The sequence below is a fragment of the Maniola jurtina genome, chromosome 4, assembly GCF_905333055.1.
Source record: "Maniola jurtina chromosome 4, ilManJurt1.1, whole genome shotgun sequence".
Lineage (NCBI taxonomy): Eukaryota > Metazoa > Arthropoda > Insecta > Lepidoptera > Nymphalidae > Maniola > Maniola jurtina.
The window spans coordinates 15,880,140-15,896,305 of record NC_060032.1 but is presented as its reverse complement, the minus strand read 5'-3'; the positions used below and the strand labels follow the sequence as shown (position 1 = coordinate 15,896,305).

Below are 16,166 nucleotides of genomic sequence, written 5' to 3'. Positions count from 1 at the left end.
TAAAGCCTTGAAATTAGATTACAAATCATCAAAAGTCCCTTTGTGGTATTTTTTCAAATATCTAGTTGTATCTCTACGTATATGCCTCTAAATAATATAAATAATTATTTTTTATCGTATCATACTTGAACACCAAACCGAATATTAAATTACAAGGTGCTTAAAACAATTACTTCACCGAACAAGGTTAGATTCTGTATAGGATAAACGAATTACTTGTACCTTTGAAGAACAATTTGAAGAATAAATTTGAAGTTTCGCTTAGATTAAAAATCTTTTATTCGGAAAAATCTAACACTGAATTTTCCCACGATTTTATCTGTTTTTTGGTATTTTAAATATCCCGTTGGAATTTTTTAGTCTATGTTATAGAGAGAATCTGCATGTATAGTTTCTATATTCAGCGCTTTGATATGTGAGTTGGTAACCTCACAAAAAAAAGCTATCGTCAATATGATGATCATGATGATGATGAGCTCCTTTTTTCGAAATCAATAAAGTAACGATGAGACACTAAACTATATTCTATCCACTGAGAGAAGTTAGTGTAGGGCTTTCTCTGTTACGTAATCCCATACAAACGACAGAGACGAAAATGTCGGTGGGTGTTAACCATTTTGAGTCACCAACATGTTTCGTGTATGTTCATTGCTTTATTGATTTCTCTTAGATTTAATTTTAGAGGTAGCCCTTGTTTTGTCAAATTGACTATTAAACTCTCGTATGACCTTTAAATCCTTACAGGTAAATAATAATTACTAGTAATTATTATAAAAATAATGGTCTATAATAATAAATCAAAGCTACCTTCCTCAAAATTACTGGCTCTTTCATTACACCGTAGTACCAACTATTACCATGACACTATTTCATCATTCCGTAACGTAAATTAACATATATAACAAATGACTATAAAACATATTGGATTTAGGAATAATTACTGAACCTATTTTTAATTTTCCTGTTCTATAATTATTTACACTTACGAAACTAAAACGCAGTTACTACATCCAAATGTATAAAAGGAAAAGCCGAGTGACTAATCTAAACGCACAGCTCAAACTACTGGATGGATAGGGCTGAAATTCTGCATGCAGATAGCTTTCAAGACGTAGACATCCGCTAAGAAAGGATTTCTAAAAATTCAACCCCTAATGGGGTGAAATAGGGGTTTGAATTTTGTGTAGTCCACGCGGACGAAGTTGGTTCCCATCAACTTTCCGCGTTGCACAAATTTCAAAAATCTAATGATTATAAAACAAAGTCTCTACGCGCTGATTTCAGAAATAGCTACAAAGACGAAAAGCTCTGGACAATTAATTCAACCCATATTATAAATGCGGAAGTGAGTTTGTTTTGTCCTTCAATCACGCCGCAACCCGCTAGACCAACGGGTTGACGTGACTTTTTGCACGGATACCTGGAGAGTACCTAACATAGGCTACTTTTTATCCCGGAAAATTAGAGTTCCGTCCACAAAATATGAAATCCAATGTACATACTTACATATTATTAAAAGTCTTCCTAAGGAACTTCCTTACTTCTGAAGCGCATTTTGACCAAAGGTGAATTCACCAAAGATATGGCATTGACAAGTGTAAATTAAAAAATTTCAACACCCCCGACAAATCATTTTCAAATAAATAATTATGTATATCTAGGCAACGTCCATCTTGACAGCTTGACATTTGTCAATTGACACTTGAATATTATGAACCTAAGGGTTATCTAACCTTCTTTTCTACAAGAAAACTAGAAAATAGCTGATAACTTTTAAACGGCTGAACCAATTTTTTTGGATTATAGCTAAGAACACTCTCGATCAAGCCACCTTTCAAACAAAAAAAAGTAAATTAAAATCGGTTCATTCGTTTAGGCGCTACGATGCCACAGACAGATACACAGATACACAGATACACACGTTAAACTTATAACACCCCTCTTTTTGGGTCGGGGGTTAAAAATACAACCAATCAAAAATCTATAGAAACTCTGGACCGTGCGAAGAGTCTTTTTCCTAAATCTGTGGTGCGAAGCCAGGGCGGATCCCTAGTTATAGCAAGGTGCAGTCCGTAAGTCCAGAAGCATAAAAGCACTACGTAGTACGTACCCTAGTTGAAATTGCTCAATACTCAATTTTCATTATGCCTGCCTGAAAATGTTTACTCTGACTTTAAACACTATGCACGCCACTGCTTAGTTATCTATACACATACAAACCAAAACAAACAAAGTTAAGAATAATTAATCTATTTTTCAATTTTTCTCTATCCTATAATTGTTTACACTTACAAACCGAAAAGGGCCGCAAGGGTCGTAATTTAAAGAGACTCGTAAGTCGTAGCTAGTGCGCGTAGTAATTGCCATCGCGCGGGAGACCTTCGGGCCGCTACCTGCGCGGCGGCCCTCGAATCAATTTATTTAAACTTAACCTACTGATCATGACATACATTTAGCGATTACGCGCGTATGTGTGCGCGTACGCTCCATTCGTACGCGAATTTTCGACGTCGCTTCATATATTTTGGGATATGGGTCATAGATTGGCGAGGATTCGTTTGTTTTTTTAATTTACGCGCCGCAGCCGTGACACGGAACTTTTTGGTAGCTTTTTATCAGCCAAAATTTTTGAAATGAGAACTCTTTAAACAAGTGTACTGAAAATTAAAAATTTATAACACCCCCGACAAGTGAAGGTTACAGTAACTAGAAAAGAGCTGATAATTTTCTAACGGCTGAACCGATTTTCTTGGATTATAGCTAAGAACACTCTCGATCAAGCCACCTTTCAAACAAAAAAAACTAAATTAAAATCGGTTCATTAGTTTAGGAGCTACGATGCCACCGACAGATACACACGTCAAACTTATAACACCCCTCTTTTTGGGTCGGGGGTTAAAAAATGAAGATCGAAACATATACACATATCAATAAATAATTTAACCATAAAAACAGCTGATTAAATTTTATTTGAATATGGTTCATAGATTTGTTTCATTGTTTGTTTTATTTTACGCGATGCAGCCATGACACGAAACTTTTTGGTAGCTTTTTATTCGTGCAGACGTGTCAATAAATAATTATTAATATTGAAATAAAAACTATTTCATCTGTTTGGTGGGTCCATGAATTTTTTGGTAGCTTTTATGGTAGCTTTTTATCACCCAGAAACTTTTTAGTTTGAGTCTGTCAAATAGCGAATCTTGGGCTGACATTAGTTGACATGCCAATAGATAGTAAGTTCCGAAATAGACAGAGCTGTTTATAATAATATTCTTACCGAGGTATATCCACAATTTATATTTAGAGGTTCTATCTGAATATAAAAACAAAAAGCTTTTCTTGTTTATTTCTTAACTCCTTTCGGGATAGGCCAAGGCCGTCATCGACAGCTACGTCAATCGTAAATGAACATGTAACTTTTAATAATTTTTCACGTTCTTTTTTTAAATAGGTACCTCTGCGTTCCATTAACATTCTTTAAAAAAAAAAAACAACTTGATTTAGTTACTGCTCTGGATTGTAGCCTTTTCAAGTTTATTTACTCTTTACGTTAAAAAATTATGGACGTAAAAAGCTTTTGATTGTCTAAAAGTTTTTCGGCGATTTACAATGAATAAAGTTTTTCCGACATATAAAAACAGTAGTTTACAATTTACAACTACAATAGGTACCTAATATATATATTTTTAAATGACTTCATAAAAATAATAACGTTCAAATTGATTCGGCGAAGGCGGAAAGAGCGGACGCCAGATAGAGGCAAGGCCAGGCGTCAAGGTCTACGAAACTGTAATTAAAGTGATATAAACTCTATTTGGGGGGAATAAGGTCGTCTGTTGTTTGTGTTAGGATGTTGTATTACAAGACAATAAGTCGGGTGTTTTAAATGCAGCATTTTTCAGTAACAGCTAGAGATCAAGGTTGTTTTACATCGACGTTGTAGCTAAGGTCGAGTACATGTAACGTAACTTGATAGTACAAATTAGTTTTCCACGCAATCAGATTTCCCGCCAACCATGGCTCTAGGTTCTAGCTTCCATTTATTTTTAAAGATGGTCCCACCTGTCACTCGTTCCATACAAAAGTAGTTTGGTTCCGTTTGAATATTAACCAATCAAACTCGATTAATTTCATATATACGTTCTAGAAAATAATATCTTTATATCTGTGGTTTGTCAGATTTCTGAAAAAATTTCTAAGTAGTTATAAAGTTACACGAGTTTGAAGATTTGCGTCTAAATAATTCTGGAGACCATGTAACTTTGAAACTGAATATTTTAACGGAAATCTGGAAAACCACAGACATATTTAAACTAATATGACATCAGAATCAGAAGTTCCTCGAACGTATTATTTACAATCGAGTTTGATTCGTTAATATTCAAATGAGAGTCAACCCTTTTGAATCACGAAACTTTTTTACTAACTAACTTTATTATACTAACAAAGGTAAAGTAGGTATTTTCTGCCAAAAGTTTGTTTATAATATTAATAGCTACTCCATTTTTGATTTCAAAGTGAAATAATGTTTGGTATTTTTTAGAAAGTTAGAATTTTTAAATAGTGATTAGAAAATATTATTATCGATAAAAATCTGACAACCTATATTATTAGTAGGCATGTTTAATAGAGAGAATAGCATAGAGAAAGATTTTTGCTGACCTGTTATTTTAATTGTAATTGTATAAAAAGACATTGACAAAAGTATTTGGACATGTTTGTGTATATTTATCGTAATGATAACAATAACTTTGGGCGAATGTTTGCATTGCAAAAACATCTAACGAAAACAATTATTCACTAAATTCTTGACATATTCTTGACTGCCAATTTGGTAGAATTGGAGTTATGTTGAGAAAATGTGTTTTAAGAGTTGGAGTTTGGCTCTTCCGTTTCCTCTGTAGCTGTCGAGCATGTTAACCTGTTGGTTTCAGTTCATCATCAACATTAACCCATCGCTGGCCCATTACTGAGCACGGGTCTCCTCTTAGAATGAGAAGGGTTTGACTGTGCCTAGAGTCTAGACTCCAACGCTGGCCAAGTGCGGATTGGCAGACTTGACAAACATTTGAGAACATTATGGAGAACTCTTAGGCACATACTCGTATGATGCAAGTTACCTTACGATATTTTCTTTCACCGTTAAAGCAAGTGACATAACTCCAAAAAGTTAGAGGTGCGAGTCCGGGATCGAATCTCCGACCCACGACTGGGCGCTGACATCCTAACCACTATCACCTTGTTAGGCTATCGGTTAGTTACCATATGTTTTTTTTTAAATAATGATTGTTAAACCTTAGAAGAAATCCTCTGTTAAAAAACCTTAAATCTCTTAGTCGGCTCGTATGCAGAAGGATCTGGAAACCCACCGCATTACTATCCCCAGAAATCTCCTACCATTATGTCATTAATGGAAAGAGGTCATGAGCATGACCCTCAGCAATGAGAAACACGACGCAGTGATAGTTACTAGAAGTTTGAAATAATTTTGCTGACTTTAGCACGAATGAAGGTAATGGAATTTTCCCGAGTCTTCATGACTTGAGCTCAAATAACTAAGATCATTACTTATTATTGTGTAATGTTGGTAATTAGGTAACGGATTTTTTAATTCTGCATTTGAATATTTTTTTCCAATTGAAGGTTTTATTAAACGATTGCCCAAAAAAGAAGAGTGATGTTTCGGGGTTCGTGTATGTATGTGAGTTTCTTAATTCCACTATAACTTCTAAATACCTATACAGATTTGGATGTAAGGGTATCATTAGAATCCGTATATCAGCCGAGTGACACTGGCTATAAATTTTTGAAAAAATTTTAATATGGCGGCTGTAGGGTGCCATTTTTAAATGTGAAAAATTTGGGGGACTGAATGCATAGCCGATTGCTTAAAAGAAACTTTGTCATTGAGAAATTCATCTACATAGTATAACCTCAATTTAACCAAAATATGATTTATTGAAGTAATCGTAGTAATCTTTACCAATGAATATAAAGTATGTACTTAGGTATCTACATTTGCAAATGACAAGCTACGTCTATTAGGAAGTCAATATTATCAACATATATCCGAGGGGCGGTGCGGGTGCTATCGAAGTAGGCCAAGGTTACCAGACGCCCAGTGCAGCGTGACCTCTGAGATAGTACTATCGCTCCCACCTTTGTTTTCAATGTAAAGACGCGCGGGAGGGCGGGGGGATCAACTTTAATTGGACAGCGAAGATAGTCGAAATTCGCCGATGTATCTACCTTCGTAAGAAATCGTACTGTTTTACATAACTTGTCATAGTTTAGCGACCATTCAGTTTGGAATGCCCGATTCTGTAATGTATATGACATTGAAATTATTACTACGCGCGAAATGTTTTAGATGACATATTTTGCACTTCTTGCGAGAAATGTAATGTGTGATGTGATGTCACAACTGTGTAATACAAGTATGTACGTTCAATTTTCACTGTACGGTAGCTAAACTGTGGCTAAGAGAAACTGATTCACATTAGAAATGTTGCGTAAACTTAGAAAACAGACTTATTTAATTAATCTAAAATAATGTATTATTCAACAAAAAACAAAAATATACTTTCTTGGTGCTCTTATAATTTTTTAACAGAAGCAATAAAGCAGAAGAATAACAGTTTATTATCAATACAATATTTAAATACAAAATAACATCATCAGTAGAAATAGTCTATAAAACATTTCTAATTATTTATCGACATTTCGACTATGCTTAGCAGCCCTAGCTAACATTCTTACTTATTACAATTTTTTTATTAAACATACAGACATGCTTCTGAAAATTATCGCGGAAAAAATATTAAATTTATTTTTGAAAATGCTTCGTATCGTTCATCATCTACAACTTTGAAACTAAAATATCAAATAGAATTTATCACCGAGTCATAAAAACTAAAGAAAGTTTAGGTACTTTCAAAGCACCGAAGGTATATTGTTTCAACGCAACGGTGTATCGTCGTAAAACTAAAATGTCGTAAATATCGACATTGTGATAGCAGGCGCAAGTTACAACCCTTTAGGCGTGCTTTAGGATCGTGGAACAATGAAACCCGTTATTTATTGTTTGAAGCTTTTTAGTAATAAATTAATTTTAGAACGCCATTTCTTGTCTTTACAAAGTAGTGATTTTTGTTGTTACTTGTTGTCGTGTTTTTTTTTATTTAACCCTTTTTTATGGGTAAAGACCGAAAGCCCATACAGCATTGTCGGTTTCATTTTTTTCACTTTTGGTGGCAATTAAATACGTATTGGTGTTTTTCACTGAAAAAAAAAACTTAAATCCTGCATCAGTTATCATCTAGTTTTAAATTATAAATGCGAAAGTGTATGTCTGTTACGTTTTTTAAGCCCATCCGTCTAATCCATTTTTAACCCCCGACCCAAAAAGAGGGGTGTTATAAGTTTGACGTGTATGTCTGTGTATCTGTCTGTGGCATCGTAGCTCCTAAACTAATGAACCGATTTTAATTTAGTTTTTTTTTTTTTTGAAAGGCGGCTTGATCGAGAGTGTTCTTAGCTATACTTAATCCAAGAAAATCGGTTCAGCCGTTTGAAAGTTATCAGCTCCTTTCTAGTTACTGTAACCTTTACTTGGGGGTGTTATAAATTTTTAATTTACACTTGTAACGAAATTTGGGACACATAAATTCAATCAGTTTTACCTACACACTTTTTCGTCCCCATTTCACGTAATAGGATGCGCCGATCTTCGCCTAGATTTCAAGTAGGTATCTACCTACCTACCACAAATCTCAGAGACACGTTCGGAATTAGAACGATGAAATTATTCGTAGTCATTTAATTTGGGTTAATGTTTCAATTTTGTAGATAGATTAGGTAAAGCCTAAACATAATTTCATTGTCGATCGTTGGGGTTATTTAAAAATTTTCAATCGCCAAATAATATTATATTTTACCTATATATAAATAAGAATAAGTTTAGGTCAATATTTGCATTGGAAATCTGCCAAAACGTCTTTAACTGTCGGTTAAAATTAATTTGATGAATGAGAAATCAACTGTAATAAAAGAAAATTAGACAAACTGCGAAGAATTTCTAATCATTTGAATAAATACTACATTTTTCTAATCTGGCAACATAACAGACAGATATACATGTACATTATATTACTATGTCGGAGTTTTTCGCGGGCGCATCACAGCAAAATGTGTGTCAAGGAGACCGTATTGGAGAAAAATTCGCAGACCTTGGCGCTGTTAGATTAGAATTAGGACTGTCCGAGTTATTTATTTTATTACGTGGGCTTTATTTATTTGGGGATTAGTCTAAACTATTTTAAGCGTAATTTTTGCAGACGACCTGGGGACCTTGATTACTTATAGCATATCTATTCTTTGAAGAACTAGAACCTACAGTCTCTTTTCTATGTTTTCCTTCACCATTTAAGCAAGTGGTAGAAGGGCCTCTCCGTCACTCGATCCATACAAACGTAGTTCCAATTTCATTTGAATATTAAGCAACCAAAGTCCATGAAATTTTGCAGACATGTTCTAGAAACTAATATCTACGCCTGTGGTTTTCCAGATTTCTGTTAAAATATTCTGTTTCAAAGTTACGCGGTCTTAAAAATTCACATACAAATCTTTGAGCCCCTGTAATTTTAAAACTACATATTTTTAGAAAAATCTAAAACACCACAGGCACAGATATTAGTTTCTAGAATATGTCTGCGAAATTTCATGGACTTGGTTGCTTAATATTCAAATGAAATTGGAACTACGATTGTATGGAGTAAGTGACGGAGAGAGCTCTGTTAAACGCATGTATAATTCTCAAAAGTTAAAGGTACCTACTGGGGATTGAACCTAACTGAATAAGTGTAAAATCGAAAAAAACAAACTAGGTAGGTATCAGACAAAGCATTCCGAAGTAATGGTTAATTCAGTACTAACAGACAGATAATTTCGATGATATAAAAGTAATTTTAATAAGAAACATGTTTTTGAGTTTCTGTTTAATGGCTGAATTATTTTTGCGCTTTATTACTAAAAACATGTTGAATAATAAATTTTAAAACTGCCCCTAACCTTTGATATGTTCAAAGATTAATTTAAATCGCAGATTTTTAATTTAACTACTTGTTTTTTACGATAAAATAAATAAATAGTAATTAAACTTTGATACTGTATCGTTTATTATATATATTAGTTTTTACTATGCTGTTATTATTTCCTATTAGATAACTTTAGGTAACCTGTTTGCATAATAATATACTTATGTTTCAAATCTCAATAGCTCAACGGTTAGTGGTTGAAATGTATATAACCAATTTAGGTAGATAATCTTCTGTAATCTTTTGACAAGCTAGCAATATGGAAGATAGATACATATTTTTCAAAAAAAATCATATATATAAAATGTGGTTTATTTTTCGTTGTTTTTTTTTTTAATTGTGGTTTATTTTGTGGTTTTTTTATTTGAAAAGATCACAAAAAATATCATACGGATGAAACGTGGTTTATTTTTCATCATGCCCACGTGGAATGGTGCCAAGACTGGCTGCATTTCCGCGTTGGACAGCCAGGCTGATCCTTTGCGAAAAAATTGAGCCAGCCTTTCTGTCACCAGATGAGGCTTTTAACCGCGGTGAAATGTTTCGTGTAAGTTTAATGGGCTGATTTCAACTTTTATAATTAATCAATCTACGAAATTTCTTTCAGTCAGCCGTCAAAAGCCTGGCCGATGATGAAGTCCATTGATTTTGAAAGAGCCATTCTGAGATGAAGTCGTTGGCATTGGCTAGTAGTACATTCATTATGTACTTATTAAACTTGATCTGTAGGTACATTTTATTTTTGGTGCACACAATATCTTTCAACTAATTGGTAACACATAAGTTATAAATGGCAGTTTTCTTTGATAAACTTTGTTCTTTAATTACCTCTAAAAGATAAATGTAAAAAATACGCTCCATTATTGTAAGGTCAATGCTCTCCCAAAAGTTTTTTATTATTTACTTATTTGGCACACAATGGAAGAGTAAACAAGATAAAGTTAATACTCTACGAAAAATACTATTGCAAAAAAATAGTTACTTTCTTCTAAATATATTATTTTCGGAATCTATTCAATAAAAACCTTTCGTTTGATACTGAAGTGGATCTATTATAGTATGTTATTTTTATATTATCTTTGCGTATTTTTGTTCGTCACGTCCACCATGTTGGGGTTTTATGACCCATAATATAGCTTACTGTATGATGAGTAAGATGAAGCCAATTCTGTAACTTGTTTTACTTTTATTGAGTTCTAGATGATGCCCGCGACTTCAGCCACGTAGAATTAGTTTTTTCAAAAATTCCATGCGAACTCTTCGATTTTCCGGCATAAAAAGTAGCCTATATCCTTCCCCGGGATGCAAGCTATCTCTGTATTAATGGTCAAAATCGGAAGATAGCAGACAGACAGACAGATAGATATACTTTCGCTTTTTTATCTCTATTGTAGTATAAGTACCAGCCTAGTTAGTACTACGCGTGGCATTGGAAAGGATGAAAGGATACTTATCTTCCCTTTGGGATATAATAAACCTTGCTTCTAATTCGAGCTGCTAGGATATAGCCCCTTCGAGCAGCAGTTTTCTCCTCCGATTTTATATGGGTATCTTGAAGTCAAGAGTGAATAGGCATCTTCTAAGCAACCGCGCTCCATCTTAGGCTGCATCATCACTTGCCTTGACTGATTGCAACCAAGCGCTAGTATATAAATTTAAAAAGAAATGGCAACACTAAATCTGGTAGAGAGTAGATCGTGCTAGAAGTTTGGCGCGAGCTACGCCGCGGTTACAAGCGCCACGTAATATCTGACTGCACTTTCACTGCGTTCGCGGAAGCTTCTCTGATTTATACATCTATTAGCTTGATCTACAGCGTCCAGTTGTTTTCATGTGCTCGCTAAATATGGCCTTACGAAGGACGTGAATCATATACAGCGACAAAAACAATGGAAAAACCTTTAAAATATGAATTAACTTTCGATAAAAATACTTTTATTAGTTCATGTTTATTTGTTTCTATTTAAATGACATAACAGATTGTGATTTTAACATAATCTTAGCAGTCTAAGAGATAGTTGATAAATGATAATGTATAATAGCATTATTATACATAATAGAATAATTTAAGGACTTTCATAATTTTATATTTTTGTTCTAAAGAATCTCTGGTTCTTATATCACTGTTCATAATGGCTGTTTCAGGGCTGTGAACTTCATTTTTTATTACAGGGTAAAAATATCAGAACGAGTTTGTTTTAACATAATATTGGCACATAATGGTAATTAAAAAAAATAAACATATATTGGTAATTAAAAAATATGCTAAGTAACCACTTTTAATCTTGGATTTTATTATTTAAATCAGTAATCAAGTTTCCCGATCAATTAAAGTTTGTTCCAATTAATTAACCGTTAAAGTTCAAAAACACAACTTTATTCCAGGGTTGTGACTTTTGTATGTCACAACCCTGGAATATATATTGTGTTGATTGTATTGCATCTGCAACTATTTGCAATTTTCTACTGATAGTATATTTACGTCGTGGATACAAACTCGAACCTGCGGTTAAGCGTCGTCTCTGTCTATCATTTGAATTATCAAGATGGTCAGAGAGAGAGGTGCACCAGCTATTACGTGATAAGGGCAAGGCCGTGTATTGTGATAATGATAAGTGCATCGTTATCTTCCCTTCAGGCGGTCTTCCGTGATTTGCGCATTTTCTTTAGGGAAGTCAATTGTCTCAGTTATTGTCCATTAACTAATATTCTCGTTACGTATACAATTCGTAATAGATTTTCACAGCCCTTATTTTCGATAGGTACGTCTATACTTTCATCTTCTCTACCAAAAGACATAAATTACTCATAAAACTTCCATCTTCACACCTAAATTTTTCACCGTGAAAAACCAGAATTTTGTTTACACGGCCTTTTTATCTCTATAGATTGTAACAAAAATCAAAATCTTTCGAACCATTTTCGAGTGGTTCAGGTGTAAGCCAACAAAAACCATATTGAAGAGTGTGATGTTATCAATAGCTGATTTATTTTAAATTCATATTTACATTTTCATTCATATATCATATGATTTACATTTCATATTGTACAGTAAAAAAATTTTTTGCAATGCCAAAGCCCTAAATCTAAACTTTCAGATTTATACTTTTGCTTGCCAACCCTAACTCTACATAGATACTATTATCTTTAGAAACAAGTGCTATTTAATAATCTTAAGAGCATTAATTATTGAATCATGTAAGTTGTACTGCATTGCTCTAAGGAATACAAGGTTCACTATGTAAATCGTTAAATAGCATAGATTTTTACTGTTTTAGCATAACTTTTCTACAATTAGAAAAAACAAAAACAAAAATGTAAAAACTCTTAAATACCTAATAGTATTGTGATAGAAAAGAGTATATTCATTTAATATTGTATCTTACGAATATTATAAATGCAAAAGTGTTATTTGTTGGTTTGTCTTTCAACCACGCCGCAACGGAGCGACAGATTTAAGCAATTTTTGCACGAATGTTGGTAGAGACCTGGAAAGTAACACAGGCAACTTTCTATTTCGAAAAATAATTGAAGAGTTCAGACGGGATTCTTAAAAACCCTAACTTCACGCGGACGAAATCGCGGGCATCATCTATTGATCTTACTAGTCTATACTAGTATTATAAAGAGGTAAAGTTTGTGAGTTTGTTTGTAGGAAGTAATCTCTGGAACTACTGAACTGATTTTTAAAAATTCTTTCACCAGTAGAAAACTACATTATTCCTGATTGTCATAGGCTATATATATTATTTTCAAAAATATTAGAGATCCCTCCGAAATTGTAATAACCCGTGTGAAGCCGAAGCGGGTCGCTAGTAAATTATATAAAGAAAATTATTGTGTGATAAAATGCGCTGCAAGTCACGAATTAGCTTTCTTTTTCGCTTAGCTGACTTTTATAGCATCTTTGTTTCGTACTCCCACAGAATTTGCGAAGAACAATATAATATCACACGCAATACATAACTGAATATTTAAAACAAAAATCTTCTGCGCAATATATTCAGCAAGGACAAAGCATAATTTTGCGTTTAACCATGTTAATCCATACTTTATTTTATATTATAAATGCAAAAGTGTGTCTGTTTGTCTATCTGCTAGCTTTACAAGGCCCATTGGTTTTTAACCGATTATGACGAAATTTGGTACAGACATAGCTTACATCCCGGGGATGAACATCATAATGTCCCGAAAAATCCAAAGTTCCCACGTGATTTTTTAAAAACCTAATTCCACGTGAAGTCGGCTTCGTAAACCACCAAATACCAGATACAGACAGTATCACCACTTACTATTAGGTGTGATTGTAGTTCAGCGCAAGCCTGTAAAACCTACTTAAATGAAAAAAAAAAGAAAACTCTATACCCATCGTTTTCACCCCCTCCCCTTTCTTAGTAATATTATTACGCACTTACCAAAGATAATCACAATCTAGAAGAATCTACTTAATTCTACATTCAAAATAAATAAGACATGAAATAACAACATTTTACTGCACTGCACAAACCCCAAAAAAATAAAAAATATCATAAGAAAAAATATGAGTATTTTTATACTTAAATCAAGACTTAAATATACATATTTTGAATAAAATAATATCATGATAATATTATTATGATGGTCAGAGATAAAACATGAAGGCAGTAATGGTAGTCGTAAAGGCCATTACACATTTACCCGGAAGGGACAGGATAAAACCTCAAAAATAACAAAACAAAGCCCCAAAGCTTTTTGGTTTGTAAACATGTTAGCAAGAGATTGTTGTAAAAGAAAATCCTACTTAATATTTTATATTAATTATTAATGAATTTCTGTATTATTTTTTTGTTAAAAATACTATAGGTACCTTTTATTATCTCTGCTTCAGCCCTACTACAATTAGCGGATTTTTCTTGAAGTTTTAAATTATGTATATTAACTATATAAAAATAGCTGTATAATATAATGACTCTACTTAACTTAATATTTGTTATGTACTTACCTAGTTTCATTTTTAATAAGACTATAATATCCAAAGAAAATTTTAAAGTTTTAAAATATTTTTTTTAAATAGGCATTATATTTATTTTTCATTTATACCATTATACAAAGTCTTTATATATACTATATAGAGCTAAGTACATTATGTAAAACAGCAGATAAAACCTTGAACGCTTATATCCTGGAATTGAATTCAAGATCACTGCAAAACGCTGAATCATAAAATGATCATTATATTTTTCTTTTATGTACTAAATAATATAATATATACTATGTATTATTTCCAAAGTGTAGTTCAATTACCATCAAAAGTGTAGTTTTGGAAGTATAATATAAAAAAATCGTGTATTATAAAATATTATGAGTATATCAATATTTTTTAATTCACTAATCGGGCAATATTATCGCCACTTTTTATAGATTTATAGATTTTGTACGTAATAAAAATATAAGTATACAAAAATTATTATGTAAACTTAATATATAATTAACATTAACTAATGTAGCGTTATGATATTATATAGGTACGTACCTATGTGCATAAGTAGGTTTATATCAACATCAATTGGTGCGGCGCATATTATCACATTTTCAGCATGTAAACATAACCTGTAACACCACACAGGAAATCCACGGTTAAATTTAAAAAAAAATAACACTCACCGCATCCAAAATGCAATCCAATTGATAAAAAGAATCCGTCCACACACACAATATCCAAAAAACACGAACAATAAATATAAATAGTACAGAAAAATAATCCGTTTAGTTCAGCACAGCACTTTAGTCACTGTCATTCGAACACACTTCGAGAGGAACGCACAACGTACGTCCATCCAACTCGGCGATCTTCGAGTCACTGAACCGGGCGGTGCGGCGGCGGCGCCCCGTGGCCGAGCCTGAACGAACTTCGGAACTTATCATACCATGAAATAAATGAATCGGGTCAACTGGGAGCTGATTCAGTGCCGTTTTGTGTCCTTGTACCTACGTATGTGACCCGAAGGTCTTCAAACCTAAAGGAGGCTTTGACCGTTCGTAATAACCACTTTCACGATACTGGAACGTAGAAAATCAGTTCTGTTTCTGGAAAACCCTCGAGGCCGTCAACACTCTTAACGCTACAGTTTCGTTTTCCTCACCTTCGTGTAAGTTTTGGAGGTTTTCATACTTCAGGAAGGCTTTGACTGCTAAAACAATCTTAGTCAAACTCTACCATCACGTAGAAAATTATTTCTGGAAAATTCTCGTGGCCATCAAGATTCTGCGCTCCATATTTTCGTTTCCTCCTACTAAATTCAAGGTCTGCAGGTCCTCAAAGCCGAGGTAGGCTTTGCCCGATAATAACTAACTCCACCTAAATTTTACCATCGCATAAAAAATCAATGTTTCTGGAAAATGCTCGAGGCCATAAATATTCTTCGCTCCATATTTTCATTAATAAGGTAGGTGCAGGTATTTCAAAGCCGAGGTAGGCTTTAACTAACTCCACCTAAATTCTACCATCGCATTAAAAAGCCAAAATATTTTTTAGAAAATCCTCGTGGCCAGCAACTATTTCAACTCCTAGGTATTGTTTTTTCTATCTAGGTGTAAGGTTCAAGGTATTCTGTGAAGAAAGCTTTGATCGCTATTGAACTCCAGTGAAATTCTAACATCACAAAGAAAATCAGCACCTACTGTTTCTGAAAAACCCTCGAAACCGACAATATTCTCAACTCTACAGTTTCGTTTAACTGATTATATTCTGATTAACCCTCAGGGGCGGGTCTAAAGTCAATGGATTAACCTCTGCTCAATATATAAAGTTCTATACCAAATACTAACAAAAAGTTTTATAGTGAGTCGTTTGAAAACAATAAGCGTGCATTATGCAACATTCTATTTTGCAGTGAAATCCATTTTGCTTTCGCAGCGCCGCGTCGTGCTCGCGTTCAATTAGATAAATAAAAGCGAATTTCGTACCAATTAAATTGTATAAAGGCGACTCTACACGCTCATCGTAGAGCTATGAAGGAGATCACACAAAATGCATGGATAATAAATAAATAATTAGCAATTTTTGTTGCTATATTCCAAAAGTTATTA

At 33.5% G+C, this 16,166-nt stretch overlaps 1 protein-coding gene across 2 annotated transcripts in view; it reads right to left on the bottom strand.

The window, feature by feature from the left end:
* LOC123864263 (ecdysone-induced protein 74EF) overlaps positions 1-14,926 on the bottom strand; it is a 278,255-nt gene extending 263,329 nt beyond the window's left edge. For both annotated transcript variants that reach the window (XM_045904567.1, XM_045904569.1), the window contains exon 1: positions 14,742-14,926. The gene's annotated coding sequence lies outside the window, so the exon portion shown is untranslated. The remainder of the gene's footprint in view (positions 1-14,741) is intronic.
* Positions 14,927-16,166: the final 1,240 nt, after the last annotated feature.